Genomic DNA, 16,386 nt, shown 5'->3' on the forward strand with positions numbered 1-16,386 from the left:
ATGTGCTCAAGGGTGACAAGTTGAAGAAGAGCTTTCTTGGAAAGGTAAGCATCTCGTTGAATAGCATGAGTAAAGCTGGTACTTGAAGGGGGCACCCGGATTTGAACCAGGGACCTCGCGATCTGCAGTCGAATGCTCTTCCACTGAGCTATGCCCCCTTGGCTTATGATTGTCCTCACTGGTTCTTAAAAAGTAATGTTCTGAGGAAACCAATTTCTCAAATGGTAGGATGCTTGTTGAAATCCCTACCAATGAAGATTCCCAGTGAGAGAGTGGACGACCAGTTCAGTTCTGCATGAGAAATGTGCTCAAGGGTGACAATTTGTAGAAGAGCTTTCTTGGAAAGGTAAGCATCTCGTTGAATAGCATGAGTAAAGCTGGCACTTGAAGGGGGCACCCGGATTATGAACCAGGGACTTCTTGATCTGCAGTCGAATGCTCTTCCACTGAGCTATGCCCCCTTGGCTTATGATTGTCCTCACTGGTTCTTAAAAAGTAATGTTCTGAGGAAACCAATTTCTCAAAAGGTAGGATGCTTGTTGAAATCCCTACCAATGAAGATGGCCAGTGGATGACCAGTTCCTGTTTAGTTCTGCATCAGAAATGTGCTCAAGGGTGACAAGTTGAAGAAGAGCTTTCTTGGAAAGGTAAGCATCTCGTTGAATAGCATGCGTAAAGCTGGCACTTGAAGGGGGCACCCGGATTTGAACCAGGGACCTCTCGATCTGCAGTCGAATGCTCTTCCACTGAGCTATGCCTGCTTGGCTTATTATTGTCCTCACTGGTTCTTAAAAAGTAATGTTCTGAGGAAACCAATTTCTCAAAAGTAAGGATGCTTGTTGAAATCCCTACCAATGAAGATTCCCAGTGAGAGAGTGGACGACCAGTTCAGTTCTGCATGAGAAGTGTGCTCAAGGGTGACAATTTGTAGAAGAGCTTTCTTGGAAAGGTAAGCATCTCGTTGAATAGCATGAGTAAAGCTGGCACTTGAAGGGGGCACCCGGATTATGAACCAGGGACTTCTTGATCTGCAGTCGAATGCTCTTCCACTGAGCTATGCCCCCTTGGCTTATGATTGTCCTCACTGGTTCTTAAAAAGTAATGTTCTGAGGAAACCAATTTCTCAAAAGGTAGGATGCTTGTTGAAATCCCTACCAATGAAGATGGCCAGTGGACGACCTGTTCCTGTTTAGTTCTGCATCAGAAATGTGCTCAAGGGTGACAAGTTGAAGAAGAGCTTTCTTGGAAAGGTAAGCATATCGTTGAATAGCATGCGTAAAGCTGGCACTTGAAGGGGGCACCCGGATTATGAACCAGGGACCTCTCGATCTGCAGTCGAATGCTCTTCCACTGATCTATGCCCCCCTGGCTTATGATTGTCCTCACTGGTTCTTAAAAAGTAATGTTCTGAGGAAACCAATTTCTCAAAAGTAAGGATGCTTGTTGAAATCCCTACCAATGAAGATGGCCAGTGAGAGAGTGGACAACCAGTTCAGTATGAGAAATGTGCTCAAGGCTAACAAGTTGAAGAAGAGCTTTCTTGGAAAGGTAAGCATCTTGTTGAATAGCATGAGTAAAGCTGGCACTTGAAGGGGGCACCCGGATTCATGAACCAGAGACTTCTCGATCTGCAGTCAAATGCTCTTCCACTGAGCTATGCCACCCCTGGCTTATAACTGTGCTCACTGGTTCTTAAAAAGTAATGTTCTGAGGAAACCAATTTCTCAAAAGTAAGGATGCTTGTTGAAATCCCTACCAATGAAGATGGCCAGTGAGAGAGTGGACAACCAGTTCAGTTCTGCATGAGAAATGTGCTCAAGGGTGACAAGTTGAAGAAGAGCTTTCTTGGAAAGGTAAGCATCTCGTTGAATAGCATGAGTAAAGCTGGCACTTGAAGGAGGCACCCGGATTTGAACCAGGGACCTCTCGATCTGCAGTCGAATGCTCTTCCACTGAGCTATGCCCCCTTGGCTTATGATTGTCCTCACTGGTTCTTAAAAAGTAATGTTCTGAGGAAACCAATTTCTCAAAAGTAAGGATGCTTGTTGAAATCCCTACCAATGAAGATTACCAGCGAGAGAGTGGATGACCAGTTGTGCATGAGAAATGTGCTCAAGGGTAACAAGTTGAAGAAGAGCTTTCTTGGAAAGGTAAGCATCTTGTTGAATAGCATGAGTAAAGCTGGCACTTGAAGGGGGCACCCGGATTATGAACCAGGGACTTCTTGATCTGCAGTCGAATGCTCTTCCACTGAGCTATGCCCCCCCTGGCTTATGAATGTCCTCACTGGTTCTTAAAAAGTAATGTTCTGAGGAAACCAATTTCTAAAAAGGTAGGATGCTTGTTGAAATCCCTACCAATGAAGACTCCCAGTGAGAGAGTGGACGACCAGTTCAGTTCTGCATGAGAAATGTGCTCAAGGATGACAATTTGAAGAAGAGCTTTCTTGGAAAGGTAAGCATCTCGTTGAAAAGCATGAGTAAAGCTGGCACTTGAAGGGGGCACCCGGATTTGAACCAGGGACCTCTCGATCTGCAGTCGAATGCTCTTCCACTGAGCTATGCCCCCTTGGCTTATGATTGTCCTCACTGGTTCTTAAAAAGTAATGTTCTGAGGAAACCAATTTCTCAAATGGTAGGATGCTTGTTGAAATCCCTACCAATGAAGATTCCCAGTGAGAGAGTGGACGACCAGTTCAGTTCTGCATGAGAAATGTGCTCAAGGGTGACAATTTGTAGAAGAGCTTTCTTGGAAAGGTAAGCATCTCGTTGAATAGCATGAGTAAAGCTGGCACTTGAAGGGGGCACCCGGATTATGAACCAGGGACTTCTTGATCTGCAGTCGAATGCTCTTCCACTGAGCTATGCCCCCTTGGCTTATGATTGTCCTCACTGGTTCTTAAAAAGTAATGTTCTGAGGAAACCAATTTCTCAGAAGGTAGGATGCTTGTTGAAATCCCTACCAATGAAGATGGCCAGTGGATGACCAGTTCCTGTTTAGTTCTGCATCAGAAATGTGCTCAAGGGTGACAAGTTGAAGAAGAGCTTTCTTGGAAAGGTAAGCATCTCGTTGAATAGTACTTGAAGGGGGCACCCGGATTTGAACCAGGGACCTCTCGATCTGCAGTCGAATGCTCTTCCACTGAGCTATCCCCCTTGGCTTATGATTGTCCTCACTGGTTCTTAAAAAGTAATGTTCTGAGGAAACCAATTTCTCAAATGGTAGGATGCTTGTTGAAATCCCTACCAATGAAGATGGCCAGTGGACGACCAGTTCCTGTTTAGTTCTGCATCAGAAATGTGCTCAAGGGTGACAAGTTGAAGAAGAGCTTTCTTGGAAAGGTAAGCATCTCGTTGAATAGCATGCGTAAAGCTGGCACTTGAAGGGGGCACCCGGATTTGAACCAGGGACCTCTCGATCTGCAGTCGAATGCTCTTCCACTGAGCTATGCCCGCTTGGCTTATTATTGTCCTCACTGGTTCTTAAAAAGTAATGTTCTGAGGAAACCAATTTCTCAAAAGTAAGGATGCTTGTTGAAATCCCTACCAATGAAGATTCCCAGTGAGAGAGTGGACGACCAGTTCAGTTCTGCATGAGAAATGTGCTCAAGGGTGACAATTTGTAGAAGAGCTTTCTTGGAAAGGTAAGCATCTCGTTGAATAGCATGAGTAAAGCTGGCACTTGAAGGGGGCACCCGGATTATGAACCAGGGACTTCTTGATCTGCAGTCGAATGCTCTTCCACTGAGCTATGCCCGCTTGGCTTATGATTGTCCTCACTGGTTCTTAAAAAGTAATGTTCTGAGGAAACCAATTTCTCAAAAGTAAGGATGCTTGTTGAAATCCCTACCAATGAAGATTCCCAGTGAGAGAGTGGACGACCAGTTCAGTATGAGAAATGTGCTCAAGGCTAACAAGTTGAAGAAGAGCTTTCTTGGAAAGGTAAGCATCTTGTTGAATAGCATGAGTAAAGCTGGCACTTGAAGGGGGCACCCGGATTCATGAACCAGAGACTTCTCGATCTGCAGTCAAATGCTCTTCCACTGAGCTATGCCACCCCTGGCTTATAACTGTGCTCACTGGTTCTTAAAAAGTAATGTTCTGAGGAAACCAATTTCTCAAAAGTAAGGATGCTTGTTGAAATCCCTACCAATGAAGATTCCCAGTGAGAGAGTGGACGACCAGTTCAGTTCTGCATGAGAAATGTGCTCAAGGGTGACAATTTGTAGAAGAGCTTTCTTGGAAAGGTAAGCATCTCGTTGAATAGCATGAGTAAAGCTGGCACTTGAAGGGGGCACCCGGATTATGAACCAGGGACTTCTTGATCTGCAGTCGAATGCTCTTCCACTGAGCTATGCCCCCTTGGCTTATGATTGTCCTCACTGGTTCTTAAAAAGTAATGTTCTGAGGAAACCAATTTCTCAAATGGTAGGATGCTTGTTGAAATCCCTACCAATGAAGATTCCCAGTGAGAGAGTGGACGACCAGTTCAGTATGAGAAATGTGCTCAAGGCTAACAAGTTGAAGAAGAGCTTTCTTGGAAAGGTAAGCATCTTGTTGAATAGCATGAGTAAAGCTGGCACTTGAAGGGGGCACCCGGATTCATGAACCAGAGACTTCTCGATCTGCAGTCAAATGCTCTTCCACTGAGCTATGCCACCCCTGGCTTATAACTGTGCTCACTGGTTCTTAAAAAGTAATGTTCTGAGGAAACCAATTTCTCAAAAGTAAGGATGCTTGTTGAAATCTCTACCAATGAAGATGGCCAGTGAGAGAGTGGACAACCAGTTCAGTTCTGCATGAGAAATGTGCTCAAGGGTGACAATTTGAAGAAGAGCTTTCTTGGAAAGGTAAGCATCTTGTTGAATAGCATGAGTAAAGCTGGCACTTGAAGGGGGCACCCGGATTCATGAACCAGAGACTTCTCGATCTGCAGTCAAATGCTCTTCCACTGAGCTATGCCACCCCTGGCTTATAACTGTGCTCACTGGTTCTTAAAAAGTAATGTTCTGAGGAAACCAATTTCTCAAAAGTAAGGATGCTTGTTGAAATCCCTACCAATGAAGATTCCCAGTGAGAGAGTGGACGACCAGTTCAGTATGAGAAATGTGCTCAAGGCTAACAAGTTGAAGAAGAGCTTTCTTGGAAAGGTAAGCATCTTGTTGAATAGCATGAGTAAAGCTGGCACTTGAAGGGGGCACCCGGATTCATGAACCAGAGACTTCTCGATCTGCAGTCAAATGCTCTTCCACTGAGCTATGCCACCCCTGGCTTATAACTGTGCTCACTGGTTCTTAAAAAGTAATGTTCTGAGGAAACCAATTTCTCAAAAGTAAGGATGCTTGTTGAAATCCCTACCAATGAAGACTCCCAGTGAGAGAGTGGACGACCAGTTCAGTTCCGCATGAGAAATGTGCTCAAGGGTGACAATTTGTAGAAGAGCTTTCTTGGAAAGGTAAGCATCTCGTTGAATAGCATGAGTAAAGCTGGCACTTGAAGGGGGCAACCGGATTATGAACCAGGGACTTCTTGACCTGCAGTCGAATGCTCTTCCACTGAGCTATGCCCCCTTGGCTAATGATTGTCCTCACTGGTTCTTAAAAAGTAATGTTCTGAGGAAACCAATTTCTCAAAAGGTAGGATGCTTGTTGAAATCCCTACCAATGAAGATGGCCAGTGGATGACCAGTTCCTGTTTAGTTCTGCATCAGAAATGTGCTCAAGGGTGACAAGTTGAAGAAGAGCTTTCTTGGAAAGGTAAGCATCTCGTTGAATAGCATGCGTAAAGCTGGCACTTGAAGGGGGCACCCGGATTTGAACCAGGGACCTCTCGATCTGCAGTCGAATGCTCTTCCACTGAGCTATGCCCGCTTGGCTTATTATTGTCCTCACTGGTTCTTAAAAAGTAATGTTCTGAGGAAACCAATTTCTCAAAAGTAAGGATGCTTGTTGAAATCCCTACCAATGAAGATTCCCAGTGAGAGAGTGGACGACCAGTTCAGTATGAGAAATGTGCTCAAGGCTAACAAGTTGAAGAAGAGCTTTCTTGGAAAGGTAAGCATCTTGTTGAATAGCATGAGTAAAGCTGGCACTTGAAGGGGGCACCCGGATTCATGAACCAGAGACTTCTCGATCTGCAGTCAAATGCTCTTCCACTGAGCTATGCCACCCCTGGCTTATAACTGTGCTCACTGGTTCTTAAAAAGTAATGTTCTGAGGAAACCAATTTCTCAAAAGTAAGGATGCTTGCTGAAATCCCTACCAATGAAGATTCCCAGTGAGAGAGTGGACGACCAGTTCAGTTCTGCATGAGAAATGTGCTCAAGGGTGACTATTTGTAGAAGAGCTTTCTTGGAAAGGTAAGCATCTCGTTGAATAGCATGAGTAAAGCTGGCACTTGAAGGGGGCACCCGGATTATGAACCAGGGACTTCTTGATCTGCAGTCGAATGCTCTTCCACTGAGCTATGCCCCCTTGGCTTATGATTGTCCTCACTGGTTCTTAAAAAGTAATGTTCTGAGGAAACCAATTTCTCAAAAGGTAGGATGCTTGTTGAAATCCCTACCAATGAAGATGGCCAGTGGATGACCAGTTCCTGTTTAGTTCTGCATCAGAAATGTGCTCAAGGGTGACAAGTTGAAGAAGAGCTTTCTTGGAAAGGTAAGCATCTCGTTGAATAGTACTCGAAGGGGGCACCCGGATTTGAACCAGGGACCTCTCGATCTGCAGTCGAATGCTCTTCCACTGAGCTATCCCCCTTGGCTTATGATTGTCCTCACTGGTTCTTAAAAAGTAATGTTCTGAGGAAACCAATTTCTCAAATGGTAGGATGCTTGTTGAAATCCCTACCAATGAAGATGGCCAGTGGACGACCAGTTCCTGTTTAGTTCTGCATCAGAAATGTGCTCAAGGGTGACAAGTTGAAGAAGAGCTTTCTTGGAAAGGTAAGCATCTCGTTGAATAGCATGCGTAAAGCTGGCACTTGAAGGGGGCACCCGGATTTGAACCAGGGACCTCTCGATCTGCAGTCGAATGCTCTTCCACTGAGCTATGCCCCCTTGGCTTATGATTGTCCTCACTGGTTCTTAAAAAGTAATGTTCTGAGGAAACCAATTTCTCAAAAGTAAGGATGCTTGTTGAAATCCCTACCAATGAAGATTCCCAGTGAGAGAGTGGACGACCAGTTCAGTTCTGCATGAGAAATGTGCTCAAGGGTGACAATTTGTAGAAGAGCTTTCTTGGAAAGGTAAGCATCTCGTTGAATAGCATGAGTAAAGCTGGCACTTGAAGGGGGCACCCGGATTATGAACCAGGGACTTCTTGATCTGCAGTCGAATGCTCTTCCACTGAGCTATGCCCCCTTGGCTTATGATTGTCCTCACTGGTTCTTAAAAAGTAATGTTCTGAGGAAACCAATTTCTCAAATGGTAGGATGCTTGTTGAAATCCCTACCAATGAAGATTCCCAGTGAGAGAGTGGACGACCAGTTCAGTATGAGAAATGTGCTCAAGGCTAACAAGTTGAAGAAGAGCTTTCTTGGAAAGGTAAGCATCTTGTTGAATAGCATGAGTAAAGCTGGCACTTGAAGGGGGCACCCGGATTCATGAACCAGAGACTTCTCGATCTGCAGTCAAATGCTCTTCCACTGAGCTATGCCACCCCTGGCTTATAACTGTGCTCACTGGTTCTTAAAAAGTAATGTTCTGAGGAAACCAATTTCTCAAAAGTAAGGATGCTTGTTGAAATCTCTACCAATGAAGATGGCCAGTGAGAGAGTGGACAACCAGTTCAGTTCTGCATGAGAAATGTGCTCAAGGGTGACAATTTGAAGAAGAGCTTTCTTGGAAAGGTAAGCATCTTGTTGAATAGCATGAGTAAAGCTGGCACTTGAAGGGGGCACCCGGATTCATGAACCAGAGACTTCTCGATCTGCAGTCAAATGCTCTTCCACTGAGCTATGCCACCCCTGGCTTATAACTGTGCTCACTGGTTCTTAAAAAGTAATGTTCTGAGGAAACCAATTTCTCAAAAGTAAGGATGCTTGTTGAAATCCCTACCAATGAAGATTCCCAGTGAGAGAGTGGACGACCAGTTCAGTATGAGAAATGTGCTCAAGGCTAACAAGTTGAAGAAGAGCTTTCTTGGAAAGGTAAGCATCTTGTTGAATAGCATGAGTAAAGCTGGCACTTGAAGGGGGCACCCGGATTCATGAACCAGAGACTTCTCGATCTGCAGTCAAATGCTCTTCCACTGAGCTATGCCACCCCTGGCTTATAACTGTGCTCACTGGTTCTTAAAAAGTAATGTTCTGAGGAAACCAATTTCTCAAAAGTAAGGATGCTTGTTGAAATCCCTACCAATGAAGACTCCCAGTGAGAGAGTGGACGACCAGTTCAGTTCCGCATGAGAAATGTGCTCAAGGGTGACAATTTGTAGAAGAGCTTTCTTGGAAAGGTAAGCATCTCGTTGAATAGCATGAGTAAAGCTGGCACTTGAAGGGGGCAACCGGATTATGAACCAGGGACTTCTTGACCTGCAGTCGAATGCTCTTCCACTGAGCTATGCCCCCTTGGCTTATGATTGTCCTCACTGGTTCTTAAAAAGTAATGTTCTGAGGAAACCAATTTCTCAAAAGGTAGGATGCTTGTTGAAATCCCTACCAATGAAGATGGCCAGTGGATGACCAGTTCCTGTTTAGTTCTGCATCAGAAATGTGCTCAAGGGTGACAAGTTGAAGAAGAGCTTTCTTGGAAAGGTAAGCATCTCGTTGAATAGCATGCGTAAAGCTGGCACTTGAAGGGGGCACCCGGATTTGAACCAGGGACCTCTCGATCTGCAGTCGAATGCTCTTCCACTGAGCTATGCCCGCTTGGCTTATTATTGTCCTCACTGGTTCTTAAAAAGTAATGTTCTGAGGAAACCAATTTCTCAAAAGTAAGGATGCTTGTTGAAATCCCTACCAATGAAGATTCCCAGTGAGAGAGTGGACGACCAGTTCAGTATGAGAAATGTGCTCAAGGCTAACAAGTTGAAGAAGAGCTTTCTTGGAAAGGTAAGCATCTTGTTGAATAGCATGAGTAAAGCTGGCACTTGAAGGGGGCACCCGGATTCATGAACCAGAGACTTCTCGATCTGCAGTCAAATGCTCTTCCACTGAGCTATGCCACCCCTGGCTTATAACTGTGCTCACTGGTTCTTAAAAAGTAATGTTCTGAGGAAACCAATTTCTCAAAAGTAAGGATGCTTGCTGAAATCCCTACCAATGAAGATTCCCAGTGAGAGAGTGGACGACCAGTTCAGTTCTGCATGAGAAATGTGCTCAAGGGTGACTATTTGTAGAAGAGCTTTCTTGGAAAGGTAAGCATCTCGTTGAATAGCATGAGTAAAGCTGGCACTTGAAGGGGGCACCCGGATTATGAACCAGGGACTTCTTGATCTGCAGTCGAATGCTCTTCCACTGAGCTATGCCCCCTTGGCTTATGATTGTCCTCACTGGTTCTTAAAAAGTAATGTTCTGAGGAAACCAATTTCTCAAAAGGTAGGATGCTTGTTGAAATCCCTACCAATGAAGATGGCCAGTGGATGACCAGTTCCTGTTTAGTTCTGCATCAGAAATGTGCTCAAGGGTGACAAGTTGAAGAAGAGCTTTCTTGGAAAGGTAAGCATCTCGTTGAATAGTACTCGAAGGGGGCACCCGGATTTGAACCAGGGACCTCTCGATCTGCAGTCGAATGCTCTTCCACTGAGCTATCCCCCTTGGCTTATGATTGTCCTCACTGGTTCTTAAAAAGTAATGTTCTGAGGAAACCAATTTCTCAAATGGTAGGATGCTTGTTGAAATCCCTACCAATGAAGATGGCCAGTGGACGACCAGTTCCTGTTTAGTTCTGCATCAGAAATGTGCTCAAGGGTGACAAGTTGAAGAAGAGCTTTCTTGGAAAGGTAAGCATCTCGTTGAATAGCATGCGTAAAGCTGGCACTTGAAGGGGGCACCCGGATTTGAACCAGGGACCTCTCGATCTGCAGTCGAATGCTCTTCCACTGAGCTATGCCCCCCCTGGCTTATGAATGTCCTCACTGGTTCTTAAAAAGTAATGTTCTGAGGAAACCAATTTCTCAAAAGTAAGGATGCTTGTTGAAATCCCTACCAATGAAGATTCCCAGTGAGAGAGTGGACGACCAGTTCAGTTCTGCATGAGAAATGTGCTCAAGGGTGACAATTTGTAGAAGAGCTTTCTTGGAAAGGTAAGCATCTCGTTGAATAGCATGAGTAAAGCTGGCACTTGAAGGGGGCACCCGGATTATGAACCAGGGACTTCTTGATCTGCAGTCGAATGCTCTTCCACTGAGCTATGCCCCCTTGGCTTATGATTGTCCTCACTGGTTCTTAAAAAGTAATGTTCTGAGGAAACCAATTTCTCAAAAGGTAGGATGCTTGTTGAAATCCCTACCAATGAAGATGGCCAGTGGATGACCAGTTCCTGTTTAGTTCTGCATCAGAAATGTGCTCAAGGGTGACAAGTTGAAGAAGAGCTTTCTTGGAAAGGTAAGCATCTCGTTGAATAGCATGAGTAAAGCTGGTACTTGAAGGGGGCACCCGGATTTGAACCAGGGACCTCTCGATCTGCAGTCGAATGCTCTTCCACTGAGCTATGCCCCCTTGGCTTATGATTGTCCTCACTGGTTCTTAAAAAGTAATGTTCTGAGGAAACCAATTTCTCAAAAGTAAGGATGCTTGTTGAAATCCCTACCAATGAAGATGGCCAGTGGACGACCAGTTCCTGTTTAGTTCTGCATCAGAAATGTGCTCAAGGGTGACAAGTTGAAGAAGAGCTTTCTTGGAAAGGTAAGCATCTCGTTGAATAGCATGCGTAAAGCTGGCACTTGAAGGGGGCACCCGGATTTGAACCAGGGACCTCTCGATCTGCAGTCGAATGCTCTTCCACTGAGCTATGCCCCCTTGGCTTATGATTGTCCTCACTGGTTCTTAAAAAGTAATGTTCTGAGGAAACCAATTTCTCAAAAGTAAGGATGCTTGTTGAAATCCCTACCAATGAAGATGGCCAGTGAGAGAGTGGACAACCAGTTCAGTTCTGCATGAGAAATGTGCTCAAGGGTGACAATTTGAAGAAGAGCTTTCTTGGAAAGGTAAGCATCTCGTTGAATAGCATGAGTAAAGCTGGCACTTGAAGGGGGCACCCGGATTTGAACCAGGGACCTCTCGATCTGCAGTCGAATGCTCTTCCACTGAGCTATGCCCCCTTGGCTTATGATTGTCCTCACTGGTTCTTAAAAAGTAATGTTCTGAGGAAACCAATTTCTCAAAAAGTAGGATGCTTGTTGAAATCCCTACCAATGAAGATTCCCAGTGAGAGAGTGGACGACCAGTTCAGTATGAGAAATGTGCTCAAGGCTAACAAGTTGAAGAAGAGCTTTCTTGGAAAGGTAAGCATCTTGTTGAATAGCATGAGTAAAGCTGGCACTTGAAGGGGGCACCCGGATTCATGAACCAGAGACTTCTCGATCTGCAGTCAAATGCTCTTCCACTGAGCTATGCCACCCCTGGCTTATAACTGTGCTCACTGGTTCTTAAAAAGTAATGTTCTGAGGAAACCAATTTCTCAAAAGTAAGGATGCTTGTTGAAATCCCTACCAATGAAGACTCCCAGTGAGAGAGTGGACGACCAGTTCAGTTCCGCATGAGAAATGTGCTCAAGGGTGACAATTTGTAGAAGAGCTTTCTTGGAAAGGTAAGCATCTCGTTGAATAGCATGAGTAAAGCTGGCACTTGAAGGGGGCAACCGGATTATGAACCAGGGACTTCTTGACCTGCAGTCGAATGCTCTTCCACTGAGCTATGCCCCCTTGGCTTATGATTGTCCTCACTGGTTCTTAAAAAGTAATGTTCTGAGGAAACCAATTTCTCAAAAGGTAGGATGCTTGTTGAAATCCCTACCAATGAAGATGGCCAGTGGATGACCAGTTCCTGTTTAGTTCTGCATCAGAAATGTGCTCAAGGGTGACAAGTTGAAGAAGAGCTTTCTTGGAAAGGTAAGCATCTCGTTGAATAGCATGCGTAAAGCTGGCACTTGAAGGGGGCACCCGGATTTGAACCAGGGACCTCTCGATCTGCAGTCGAATGCTCTTCCACTGAGCTATGCCCGCTTGGCTTATTATTGTCCTCACTGGTTCTTAAAAAGTAATGTTCTGAGGAAACCAATTTCTCAAAAGTAAGGATGCTTGTTGAAATCCCTACCAATGAAGATTCCCAGTGAGAGAGTGGACGACCAGTTCAGTTCTGCATGAGAAATGTGCTCAAGGGTGACAAGTTGAAGAAGAGCTTTCTTGGAAAGGTAAGCATCTCGTTGAATAGCATGAGTAAAGCTGGTACTTGAAGGGGGCACCCGGATTTGAACCAGGGACCTCTCGATCTGCAGTCGAATGCTCTTCCACTGAGCTATGCCACCCCTGGCTTATAACTGTGCTCACTGGTTCTTAAAAAGTAATGTTCTGAGGAAACCAATTTCTCAAAAGTAAGGATGCTTGTTGAAATCCCTACCAATGAAGACTCCCAGTGAGAGAGTGGACGACCAGTTCAGTTCCGCATGAGAAATGTGCTCAAGGGTGACAATTTGTAGAAGAGCTTTCTTGGAAAGGTAAGCATCTCGTTGAATAGCATGAGTAAAGCTGGCACTTGAAGGGGGCAACCGGATTATGAACCAGGGACTTCTTGACCTGCAGTCGAATGCTCTTCCACTGAGCTATGCCCCCTTGGCTTATGATTGTCCTCACTGGTTCTTAAAAAGTAATGTTCTGAGGAAACCAATTTCTCAAAAGGTAGGATGCTTGTTGAAATCCCTACCAATGAAGATGGCCAGTGGATGACCAGTTCCTGTTTAGTTCTGCATCAGAAATGTGCTCAAGGGTGACAAGTTGAAGAAGAGCTTTCTTGGAAAGGTAAGCATCTCGTTGAATAGCATGCGTAAAGCTGGCACTTGAAGGGGGCACCCGGATTTGAACCAGGGACCTCTCGATCTGCAGTCGAATGCTCTTCCACTGAGCTATGCCCGCTTGGCTTATTATTGTCCTCACTGGTTCTTAAAAAGTAATGTTCTGAGGAAACCAATTTCTCAAAAGTAAGGATGCTTGTTGAAATCCCTACCAATGAAGATTCCCAGTGAGAGAGTGGACGACCAGTTCAGTATGAGAAATGTGCTCAAGGCTAACAAGTTGAAGAAGAGCTTTCTTGGAAAGGTAAGCATCTTGTTGAATAGCATGAGTAAAGCTGGCACTTGAAGGGGGCACCCGGATTCATGAACCAGAGACTTCTCGATCTGCAGTCAAATGCTCTTCCACTGAGCTATGCCACCCCTGGCTTATAACTGTGCTCACTGGTTCTTAAAAAGTAATGTTCTGAGGAAACCAATTTCTCAAAAGTAAGGATGCTTGCTGAAATCCCTACCAATGAAGATTCCCAGTGAGAGAGTGGACGACCAGTTCAGTTCTGCATGAGAAATGTGCTCAAGGGTGACTATTTGTAGAAGAGCTTTCTTGGAAAGGTAAGCATCTCGTTGAATAGCATGAGTAAAGCTGGCACTTGAAGGGGGCACCCGGATTATGAACCAGGGACTTCTTGATCTGCAGTCGAATGCTCTTCCACTGAGCTATGCCCCCTTGGCTTATGATTGTCCTCACTGGTTCTTAAAAAGTAATGTTCTGAGGAAACCAATTTCTCAAAAGGTAGGATGCTTGTTGAAATCCCTACCAATGAAGATGGCCAGTGGATGACCAGTTCCTGTTTAGTTCTGCATCAGAAATGTGCTCAAGGGTGACAAGTTGAAGAAGAGCTTTCTTGGAAAGGTAAGCATCTCGTTGAATAGTACTCGAAGGGGGCACCCGGATTTGAACCAGGGACCTCTCGATCTGCAGTCGAATGCTCTTCCACTGAGCTATCCCCCTTGGCTTATGATTGTCCTCACTGGTTCTTAAAAAGTAATGTTCTGAGGAAACCAATTTCTCAAATGGTAGGATGCTTGTTGAAATCCCTACCAATGAAGATGGCCAGTGGACGACCAGTTCCTGTTTAGTTCTGCATCAGAAATGTGCTCAAGGGTGACAAGTTGAAGAAGAGCTTTCTTGGAAAGGTAAGCATCTCGTTGAATAGCATGCGTAAAGCTGGCACTTGAAGGGGGCACCCGGATTTGAACCAGGGACCTCTCGATCTGCAGTCGAATGCTCTTCCACTGAGCTATGCCCGCTTGGCTTATTATTGTCCTCACTGGTTCTTAAAAAGTAATGTTCTGAGGAAACCAATTTCTCAAAAGTAAGGATGCTTGTTGAAATCCCTACCAATGAAGATTCCCAGTGAGAGAGTGGACGACCAGTTCAGTATGAGAAATGTGCTCAAGGCTAACAAGTTGAAGAAGAGCTTTCTTGGAAAGGTAAGCATCTTGTTGAATAGCATGAGTAAAGCTGGCACTTGAAGGGGGCACCCGGATTCATGAACCAGAGACTTCTCGATCTGCAGTCAAATGCTCTTCCACTGAGCTATGCCACCCCTGGCTTATAACTGTGCTCACTGGTTCTTAAAAAGTAATGTTCTGAGGAAACCAATTTCTCAAAAGTAAGGATGCTTGTTGAAATCCCTACCAATGAAGATTCCCAGTGAGAGAGTGGACGACCAGTTCAGTTCTGCATGAGAAATGTGCTCAAGGGTGACAATTTGTAGAAGAGCTTTCTTGGAAAGGTAAGCATCTCGTTGAATAGCATGAGTAAAGCTGGCACTTGAAGGGGGCACCCGGATTATGAACCAGGGACTTCTTGATCTGCAGTCGAATGCTCTTCCACTGAGCTATGCCCCCTTGGCTTATGATTGTCCTCACTGGTTCTTAAAAAGTAATGTTCTGAGGAAACCAATTTCTCAAAAGGTAGGATGCTTGTTGAAATCCCTACCAATGAAGATGGCCAGTGGATGACCAGTTCCTGTTTAGTTCTGCATCAGAAATGTGCTCAAGGGTGACAAGTTGAAGAAGAGCTTTCTTGGAAAGGTAAGCATCTCGTTGAATAGTACTCGAAGGGGGCACCCGGATTTGAACCAGGGACCTCTCGATCTGCAGTCGAATGCTCTTCCACTGAGCTATCCCCCTTGGCTTATGATTGTCCTCACTGGTTCTTAAAAAGTAATGTTCTGAGGAAACCAATTTCTCAAATGGTAGGATGCTTGTTGAAATCCCTACCAATGAAGATGGCCAGTGGACGACCAGTTCCTGTTTAGTTCTGCATCAGAAATGTGCTCAAGGGTGACAAGTTGAAGAAGAGCTTTCTTGGAAAGGTAAGCATCTCGTTGAATAGCATGCGTAAAGCTGGCACTTGAAGGGGGCACCCGGATTTGAACCAGGGACCTCTCGATCTGCAGTCGAATGCTCTTCCACTGAGCTATGCCCGCTTGGCTTATTATTGTCCTCACTGGTTCTTAAAAAGTAATGTTCTGAGGAAACCAATTTCTCAAAAGTAAGGATGCTTGTTGAAATCCCTACCAATGAAGATTCCCAGTGAGAGAGTGGACGACCAGTTCAGTATGAGAAATGTGCTCAAGGCTAACAAGTTGAAGAAGAGCTTTCTTGGAAAGGTAAGCATCTTGTTGAATAGCATGAGTAAAGCTGGCACTTGAAGGGGGCACCCGGATTCATGAACCAGAGACTTCTCGATCTGCAGTCAAATGCTCTTCCACTGAGCTATGCCACCCCTGGCTTATAACTGTGCTCACTGGTTCTTAAAAAGTAATGTTCTGAGGAAACCAATTTCTCAAAAGTAAGGATGCTTGTTGAAATCCCTACCAATGAAGATTCCCAGTGAGAGAGTGGACGACCAGTTCAGTTCTGCATGAGAAATGTGCTCAAGGGTGACAATTTGTAGAAGAGCTTTCTTGGAAAGGTAAGCATCTCGTTGAATAGCATGAGTAAAGCTGGCACTTGAAGGGGGCACCCGGATTATGAACCAGGGACTTCTTGATCTGCAGTCGAATGCTCTTCCACTGAGCTATGCCCCCTTGGCTTATGATTGTCCTCACTGGTTCTTAAAAAGTAATGTTCTGAGGAAACCAATTTCTCAAAAGGTAGGATGCTTGTTGAAATCCCTACCAATGAAGATGGCCAGTGGATGACCAGTTCCTGTTTAGTTCTGCATCAGAAATGTGCTCAAGGGTGACAAGTTGAAGAAGAGCTTTCTTGGAAAGGTAAGCATCTCGTTGAATAGCATGAGTAAAGCTGGTACTTGAAGGGGGCACCCGGATTTGAACCAGGGACCTCTCGATCTGCAGTCGAATGCTCTTCCACTGAGCTATGCCCCCTTGGCTTATGATTGTCCTCACTGGTTCTTAAAAAGTAATG

General features: G+C 45.0%; 8 non-coding genes across 8 annotated transcripts; all 8 read right to left on the minus strand.

The window, feature by feature from the left end:
- Positions 1–1,895: 1,895 nt before the first annotated feature.
- On the minus strand, positions 1,896–1,967 carry TRNAC-GCA (transfer RNA cysteine (anticodon GCA)). The gene has a single exon. It is a non-coding gene; the product is annotated as a tRNA-Cys (tRNA).
- Positions 1,968–2,496: 529 nt separating this feature from the next.
- Positions 2,497–2,568, minus strand: TRNAC-GCA (transfer RNA cysteine (anticodon GCA)). The gene has a single exon. It is a non-coding gene; the product is annotated as a tRNA-Cys (tRNA).
- Positions 2,569–6,984: 4,416 nt separating this feature from the next.
- TRNAC-GCA (transfer RNA cysteine (anticodon GCA)) lies at positions 6,985–7,056 on the minus strand. The gene has a single exon. It is a non-coding gene; the product is annotated as a tRNA-Cys (tRNA).
- A 2,926-nt stretch (positions 7,057–9,982) lies between these two features.
- Positions 9,983–10,054, minus strand: TRNAC-GCA (transfer RNA cysteine (anticodon GCA)). The gene has a single exon. It is a non-coding gene; the product is annotated as a tRNA-Cys (tRNA).
- A 532-nt stretch (positions 10,055–10,586) lies between these two features.
- On the minus strand, positions 10,587–10,658 carry TRNAC-GCA (transfer RNA cysteine (anticodon GCA)). The gene has a single exon. It is a non-coding gene; the product is annotated as a tRNA-Cys (tRNA).
- Positions 10,659–10,886: 228 nt separating this feature from the next.
- Positions 10,887–10,958, minus strand: TRNAC-GCA (transfer RNA cysteine (anticodon GCA)). The gene has a single exon. It is a non-coding gene; the product is annotated as a tRNA-Cys (tRNA).
- A 230-nt stretch (positions 10,959–11,188) lies between these two features.
- TRNAC-GCA (transfer RNA cysteine (anticodon GCA)) lies at positions 11,189–11,260 on the minus strand. Its single transcript has one exon. It is a non-coding gene; the product is annotated as a tRNA-Cys (tRNA).
- Positions 11,261–16,274: 5,014 nt separating this feature from the next.
- TRNAC-GCA (transfer RNA cysteine (anticodon GCA)) lies at positions 16,275–16,346 on the minus strand. Its single transcript has one exon. It is a non-coding gene; the product is annotated as a tRNA-Cys (tRNA).
- Between the last annotated feature and the right edge of the window lie 40 nt (positions 16,347–16,386).

This window comes from Eleutherodactylus coqui, chromosome 9, assembly GCF_035609145.1.
Source record: "Eleutherodactylus coqui strain aEleCoq1 chromosome 9, aEleCoq1.hap1, whole genome shotgun sequence".
NCBI classification, from domain to species: domain Eukaryota; kingdom Metazoa; phylum Chordata; class Amphibia; order Anura; family Eleutherodactylidae; genus Eleutherodactylus; species Eleutherodactylus coqui.